Source organism: Rattus norvegicus, chromosome 7, assembly GCF_036323735.1.
Source record: "Rattus norvegicus strain BN/NHsdMcwi chromosome 7, GRCr8, whole genome shotgun sequence".
Classification (NCBI taxonomy): domain Eukaryota; kingdom Metazoa; phylum Chordata; class Mammalia; order Rodentia; family Muridae; genus Rattus; species Rattus norvegicus.
The window spans coordinates 135,748,951-135,757,183 of NC_086025.1; the positions used below are offsets into that span (position 1 = coordinate 135,748,951).

General features: G+C 51.2%; 1 long non-coding RNA gene across 1 annotated transcript; it reads right to left on the reverse strand.

Annotated features, from left to right (window-relative positions):
* Positions 1-1,067: 1,067 nt before the first annotated feature.
* On the reverse strand, positions 1,068-1,569 carry Cistr (chondrogenesis-associated transcript). Its single transcript, NR_104335.1, has one exon. It is a non-coding gene; the product is annotated as a chondrogenesis-associated transcript (long non-coding RNA).
* Between the last annotated feature and the right edge of the window lie 6,664 nt (positions 1,570-8,233).

Sequence of the window (8,233 nt, forward strand, 5' to 3'; positions counted from 1 at the left end):
TAAGGTGAAGGCCTAGCCAGGGAATAATATTTCTAGTTAAGTACAAGGTGAATGTGGAAAGATGCCGTGTGTGTGTGTGTGTGTGTGTGTGTGTGTGTGTGTGTTGCCCCCTCCTCCCATGTAGCTCTGAGAAGCCATTTTAAGAACCTTGCATGATGTGATAGGAGACCTTGCAGCTGCCGCTGGAGATTCCAGTCTTCTGCCTGTTAAAAATAGAGCTCCCAAATCCCAGTATGGCATCAGATGGTCAAGACCTGCCCGGTCCTGATCCTCCCCGACCCCCACCAATGGTGGCTCATAACCCCATCCGTGTTGGTGTAGAGCATACTCGAATGCAAGTAACCTAGGGACACCCTAGATATATCAGAGTGAGAAGGTTAGACTGGGGTAAATGTATAAGGAGGGCTAGTGAATTCACGTAGGAAAGCTGCCTGGAAGAGGGGAGTTAGGAATGGGGGGATGTGGAGGAAGAAACCCAGTAATGGATGAAACAGAGGGAAGAGAAGTAGCTCTCTGGCAGTTCTGAGGAGGGTGGACAAATTGTGAGCGTAGCGAACAGCTTTTTTTTTTTTTTTGGTTTGTTTGTTTGTTTTTTGGCTAGGTACAAGGAACCGGAAGGGAGGCAGGTTCAAGAGACAGGCTGGGTGATCCCATTTCTAAGAGGAACTGGGGCCTACTGGAGGGCACACTGACATGTGTTAGATGGCACAATTTTCTAGATAGATGTGCAGTGTGTGTGCGTGTGCATGTGTGTGTGCGTGTGTGTGAAGGGGCATGTATATCCAAGTAGCTTTGTGCCGTGTGGCTTTATGCCCCAGGCTCTTGTCTTTCCATCTGTGTGCGACTGGCATTAAGCTATGTCTGAGCGTGTTTGTTCATTTGTGTATTTCCACGTGGTCGTGTGTGAGCAATATTTCCATTGCTTTCTGGGTGTTTCATTTGGCTACATGCGGCGGAAGGCACCGTGAGAAGTGAATGCGCGAGCTATGTGTGCCCGAGTGCGCTTGCTGGTGTCTGCAGGAGCAGCGGGGCTGGAATGGAGCCTTGTCTCTCTCACTCCACTGGCTCCATCTGCCCTCTCCGAGGTCGTGACAAGGAGGCAAACAGCAAAACTGGCAAACAGCTACAGCTAGGGAGTCCAGAAGTATTGCAAGTCCGGCCCAGACTATCCCTGCTGGGGAGAAATAGCTGGAGGGAGACTGACAAGACGATCGCGCGCACAGATGCTGCGTGGACGCGCTTCCCCGAGCAGGTGCGCTCATGCGTATAGGCCATCAATAGCGTCAGGGCCTCGGGCACACCGGGCCCGACTCTGGCTGTTGGCCTTCATTCCCTTTGCTCTGACCAGATCTCTAACGCCTCCAAATGCCTGTCCCGGTTTTTGGGACTCTGTGGCTGGGGAAGCACACTTCGACTTCGGAGCCAATCGCGCGGAATGTCTGCAGGCTCCTGGGGCGGTGGAAGAGATGCATGCGGGGGCGTCCTCGCCCTCGCTCCCTCCCCAGCTCCGCCGCCTCCTACCCACCCCCTTCCGGCCCGCGGCAGTTTCCGAAATCGCCCGGCGGCCGCGAATTCATTAGCGGGGGGCGGATGTAAACGCAGCGCGGTGGAACGTTTTAATTAGGCCTGAACAATAAACAAGCTAAACGAGGCGCACAGGGCTCCCTGGCGGGCCCTCAGCCTCCTCCGCGCCGCGCGGACTCATTACGGCTGCAGCCAATTTCATGCCAGCGCCGGGCGCGCGCGGCCTGGACCGGGGAGGGCGCGCGGGGGCGGCTGAGACACTCTGCCCGGGGCTGCGCGCTGGTCGGTTGCGGGCTTCTCAGGGCCGCCGCTCCCTCTACCCAGCCTGGCTCCGTGTCCTTGAGCTGAAGGTCTCCGCCCGCACCTGCCTGCTCTTTTAGGGTCTGCCCTGCTCTGCGTGCCGCCCTCGTTCCACAGCTCGGCGGAGGGTTCCGCTCTTGCTCTCCCCCGCCTCGAACCCACATTCTTGTCTGCCGCAGTCTCCCCATCTCTAAGGATATTTCCTCCCCGCGGGATCCTTTTCATACATTGGCGAGGACCGTCGGGCTTAGCTACCCGCCTCAGTGTTGGTGGATCCTGTGGCCTGGTGCCTCGGTCTCGTTCCGGGTATCCGCCATTTCTCTGCTCGCTAATGCAGCAGCCTGCCAGCCTCCTGCCCACCCTCCGTCTCCTGCTAGGGTTCCTCCCGAGGCCGTTAGACCTAAAGGTTTAGGTGCAGCCGGAGGTTTTGTCCTTAGTCATTAACAGGGCTTCTGGACTCAAGAACCTGCAGAGTAGGTTAGCGTTCTTCCTCCTCCCCACCTTTTAGCTAAGCTGCAGGCATGTTTTGCAGGTGCGTTGTCTTGGTCAAGATTCCCATGCCTGGCTGTTGATGGCCTCAGGTCTTGCCTTGTCCTTCACCATGTGGCCTCTTACCTTTGCCTTGCTACCCTGTGAAGGTTGGGAAGTAATTTTAGTGCTTTGTGAGACAGTTTTGAGAAATAGCGCTGGGATGATAAAGGTAGCGACCTTGGTACCTGGTATTCACTCAATCAATATTAGCCCTCCTTAGTCTCCGTGTTCTTCCTCAGTCTGCTCTTGTTTCCCTGAAGGGACTGACAGACTCAGATGTAATAGGCCTCGAGGGGATTTCACGTGAGCAACTGAACACCTGCACAAAGCTCTGATTGGACTGACAGAACAAAGGACAATGCAGATCAGTACACAGGACAGAGCAAATTAAAACCCGGAGGCCAATGAGGAGCTGTGGCACAGACCTTTAATCCCAGCACTTTGTAGGCAGAGGCATGCAGCACTCTGTGGTTTCTAGGGAGTCACATAGAGGCTAGTCAAAGGTACAAAGATACCCTGTCTCAAAACAAGTAAAAACAAATAAACAAACAAACAAAAAACAAAGAGCCAAACAAAACAACAACAAAACAAAACAAAAACTCCAGCTACCACAGGGCATGACCCAATCTAGTCTGCCTAGCCTGAGATGGTGGCGCTATGCACTCTTGGAGGTGGCAGTGGGTTGCTAAGATTTTTACACCCTGTAAGGGACATATTTCTTAAAACTTCGTACCCTCAAGCCTCTCGTGCAGCCTTGAACTGGAGATATTTCTCTGTGACTAGCTGTCTCCCTGCCATTTAAACACTGCAGGGCAATGATGGGCCCTAAATTATCTTCCTGACTGTGACCCTTTACCCTAGTGCCTTTTCCTTTCTAAGGGGCAGGATCTGAGCCCACAGCTACCTATCTCAGTGTACCACCCACCGTGGACTCCGTGGACTCCAAGCGGAGATGCAGAGAGGCAGAGATCTGGGGCTTCCTCAGCAAAGGTTAATCAGTTTGTTTGGAGCAATTGGATAGAGCATTGTATCTTGGTGTTGGGGAAACTGAGAATGACCAGGTAGGGAAGATGTTGGAAGCCATGTGATAAGTATAGGTGACTTCCTCTTGGAAAGGATCGTGGTGCTCATGTATTGGACAGGGAGCAGAGCAGTTTAACTCTCAGTAAAGTAAATCTTGTTGGGTAAGCATAGGCCAGTGGGAAACTCAGAAGCAGAAATGAGGAAGGAATGGAGAGTGGCAAGTATGGTGTAAAAGCGGGGGTTGGGGGTTGGGGGTTGGGGGTTGGGGGGGATGGGCATGCTTGAGAGGTCATGCTTGCACACCAAGGTAGAATGTCTCCACTGGAAGGGCTGTGGGATAGGGCGACAGTGGTGGCGGGCCTATGAGGCAACACCATAAGATGTCCCAATGTTGAAGTTCCACAGTGACCCTGGGCAGGATGGGCAAGATGCTAGGAAGCCAGGCTGACATCCCTGGCCGCGATATGTCCTCAGTGCAAGGATGGATGAGTCTGGATTTCATGGGTTAGTGAACCATGGCTGGGTGCAGACAGCCTTTCAGGCTGTGGAATGTGAGGAAGAGGATCTGGGGTCAGGAGACAGAAACAAGGAGAGGCAGAGAGAAATGGGAATGGGGAAAGGTTATAGGAAGACCCAAGGTTTTGAGGCCTGTTTGACTATCTACTCTTTCTGTGGATGGGATTAAACATTTTCTTTCATTTTAATTTTTCTGAAACAGGGTCTCATGCAGCTCATACTGGTGTCACAGTCAGTATGTAGTTGAGGATAAGCTTGATCATTTGGCCCTCCTGTTTCCATCTGCACCTCCTAAGAGGAAAGGGAGGATATGTTTGGTGGGGGTGCGGTAAGGTGTGGGGGAAGTGGATGCCTCTGCAGGTCCATGCTGAGGCATCCCTTCCTTCTGAGGGACTAGCCGCACGATGATGGTACAGTATAGAATAGAGTTTATTCAGGGCATGGGGAGGGGAGTTGAGAGAAAGGCAGACAGAGAGAGGGGTGGGGAGAAGGAGAATGGGGAGAGAGGGTGAAGAGAGTAAGGGAGCAAGAGCAGGAGAGCAAGAGAGAGAGAAGGGGGCAAGCAGCCCCTTTTATAGTGAGTCAGGCACACTTGGCTGTTGCCAGGTAGCTGTGGCCGGAGCCTAGACAAAGTGCCAACTCTGAGTATTGAGATTATGGGTTTACACCACCATGACTGGTTTATGTGGTACTAGAGATTGAAGTAAGAGCCTCGAGCACACTAGGTGAGCACTCTACCAACAGAACCACATTAGCAGCCTAAATTACACATCTGAAGCCAAACATTCTTTATTTAATTATCTAGTCTAGCCGTGTACTCCTTTCCTATTTCACAGAGGCCTAAACAAGTTAACCAGCTTGAACAGAGGTCCGGGACGGCACACACTGAAAAGCACACAAGGACTCAGGTTACTTCCTTCGGGGGTGGGTGTGGGTTGGTGGGGAGACAGTCTCTCCCTGCACTGCTGGATTCCAAGCCTGGCTGCTCCCCAGAGCAGAATGTTCCGGAGTTGGAACCAAAATGGGCAACTTCACTCCTGGCAATTCACCAGCTCTGGGTCCTGAGGCAAATTATTCAGCCTGTCTCAGTGTTAGTTCCGTTATTGGTAAAATGGCAGAGGTAGAATCCACTCCTGTGCCTTGTGCCTTGCTCTCGAGGGTAAGATGAGGTACACGAAAAGAAACATGCACAACTGGACGGGCTCGGGAACCCAAACGTATCAGGCATTTAAGCCGTCTCCGTGGGCTCTGAGATCTTCCTAGCCGGTTTTCTTCAAATGTGCTGCAGACATGACATCAGCTCTCCTTCCAAGGCCCGTACAGCCTGGCAAGCTCCTAAGCCCACTTGCTGCCCTCTGGTCCTGTTCCCTATCTTTCATGTCTATTTCCACACCCCTTGCCCTGTGTCCCCTCGGTGGCTTCATTACAGTCAGTTAACTTACAGGCTTCACTATGCTCCCCTCCTCTGGTCCAGTTCGCTGCTTCACACGCCCTGGAGCGCCTTTGGACCTTTTCCATCTCCCTAAGACTGGGTTTGCCAGGTGATTTCGGAGACTGGACGCTGAGAAGGGAACAGAGGTTAGAATAGAATAAGAGGTGAGGGGCTTAGGGAAGACACCAAGCTGACTGTCTGCTTCAGAGCTCTTACCCACAGGGTGTGTGACTTAACGTTCTTTTGTTTGTTTGTTTGTTTTTGTTTTTTGAGACACAGTAGCTTAGCCTGGCCTAGAACTTACCATTTGGTAGAGGCTAGTCTTGAACTTGAGGCAACCCTCCTGCCTTAGCCTCTAAGTTCTTTCTATACCTGGTTCTTCTGCAATGACCTGGTTGGGGATGGGATGGGGAAGTGGCACAGACGGACAGTCAATCCCTCTTGGAGGTAAGGTTAAAGGGGATTATTTCTCTAATAGTTTGACAAATTGTGTTATCAACCTTATCAACCACATGTTTTCCAGTTGAGAGAAAAATGTGTGTGTGTGTGTGTGTGTGTGTGTGTGTGTGTGGTATGTGTGTATGGTGTGTGTATGGTATGTATGTATGGTGTATGTGTGGTGTTTGCGTGTGTATGTGTGTGCACGAGAATGTGTGTGTATGGTGTGTGTGGTGTTTGTGTGTGTGTGGTGTGGTGTGTATGGTATGTGGTGTGTGTGGTATGTGTGCATGTGGTATTGGTGATGATGGAATATTTATCAACCCTAACTCTGAGGAAGGAAATCCTCTGTGAGGTTGACTCTAAATTTCTCCTGCTGAAATTGAGCCCATCTCTTTAGTGGAGGTATTAAGTAAAGTCCTGGATTTGGCTCAATGTCTTTTGTGAAAGATGTGTGTGTAGGGAGGAGGGGAAAGGAAAAGGAGGAAGCTGGGGAAGTGTAAAGGCAGCTCCTGGCTTTGATGAGAAGTAAGCCTTGAAAGGTGACCTTTACTAAGTCAGGAGTGTCTGTGGTTGGATGGGATGGACTAGCGGGTTTTGCTCTCTGAGTCTCTCTTAGGGCTTCTCGGAATGCTCCCTTACACACCTCCTCCCCTTCCAAGCTGTTGGCTGCACTCAGCTACAAGTAACACCACAGTTAGCTTTCCCAGAAGGGATGCCCTTGTCTACCTACCCAGCCTAGCATCTCACCGGCTGTCTCTATCTTTCCACAGCCCCTCAGGTTCTCTCCAAAACCAGTATGTTTCCCAGGAATACTGTTTTGTTTTTGTTTTTTAGGGGGGTGGTGGTATACGCTTAGCTGTTTAAGGAATGGGCCCTTTTTGTAGGAAGACCCTCCTAAGTATCTTATTAATTACAAACAGAAAGCCTGTCTGTGAAGGTGGTGTTCCTTGGTTTGGTGGAGGGAGTCAGAAGCTGGGGGATTTAAAGTGCAATTTCCTGTACCTTTTTCATTTCCTGCTGGGGGTTGTGGAGAGCAATAAGCAAGGTGGGTGGCAAGGACCAGAAGGTCTGGGCAAGTGGGGGATGGGTAGGGAGTCTTCCATTATATACACATGCCATGTCTCCTTCTCCCTGGCTCAAGCTTAGTCTTTGGAGAAAAGGACACTTGACACACAGAACCTGGCCCTCTTACTGATGCCCCTCTTCCCCCCTGAAGTGAGGAAACCCTGTGGAAGAACTGGCAGATGATCCTGGAGGAAGTAAGAGAATAGAAGACAGGCAGGAAGGAACCTTAGAATCTCCTGAGGTTTCTGAGGTGGAAACTGAGGCCTGAGACAGGCCCAAGGTCAACCCTGCCCAAGGAATGATAGAGAGAAAGGTGTTGTGCTTGGAGTGTACCGGCCTCTCAGGATTTGTGCTTTGGTGTCTTTCTTCAGGCAGGGTAGCAGTGGGTAAGGGTGAAGGCATGTGTGTGCACGTGTTTGAAGGAGAGTGGTGTGATAGGAGGAAGTGAGGTAAGGAGTAGGAGGTGATCCATCCAGGTCCTGAAATATCTGTTACTTTGGCAGGCTTTGTGGGAGAGCAGGCAAGCGACAGCCTTGTGTGTGTGTGTGTGTGTGTGTGTGTGTGTGTGTGTGTGTGTGTGTGTGTTGGGTCAGGATAAGAGGAAAATGTAGGCACAGTGGCACTGTTAGTTAGTTCAGTGTTAGCTAACCACTTTACAATCAGAGTTGGATGAGGTGGGGGAGGGGGTCACGGCGGAGGACAAAGGAGCCAATTATTGAGTGAGTGGATTAATTGATTAATTGTCTAGAAGCTTCCAATGCTCCCCCAACAATGACATCCCCTCCTCTGACCCCAGTCAGGCATGGCCTCGGTTGGCCTGGATTATTAATTAGGGCTTGAAGTCATTTAACGATGATTTCATTATCGACGTGCTGTCTGTCTCGGCTCAGCCCGGTTGCCAGGGCGACTCTGATCGATTGCCTTCCGGTCTCCTTGGCGTCACCACCTTCTTCATCTCCCAAGCCTGGCTGGTAGCGGGGACTCCCCTAGCGATCATTTCTGGTATTGCAGTTTTCCTCGTTGCTGGTTTGCCGAGGAATAAGCCTGGAGCTTTCTAACAGGGAGAGAGTCAGTCATTCAGCTGGGCTGGGCAACTATGGTCCCTAGGCAGATGTGCTGCTTTACCTGTGCTAGAGACCCTGGGGGTCGGGTTCTTCTTCCCTCTGGATTCCTTGATTCTGTCCCCTGGTGGCTTTCCACTGATGCCTCTTTGGAGTTAGGGATTAAGAAGTAGGAACTTCAATTGTTGCTCACAGAAGACTCTAAATTTGGGGCCCCAAATCGGCTGGAAAGAAATTATGTCTGTTGCTGGGAGACGTGTTGGACAATTGGCCATCACCCAGTATTTAGCCTCTCACTTCTTTAACATAGCCAGGAAGGGAAAAGGGAGATAATTCCTCT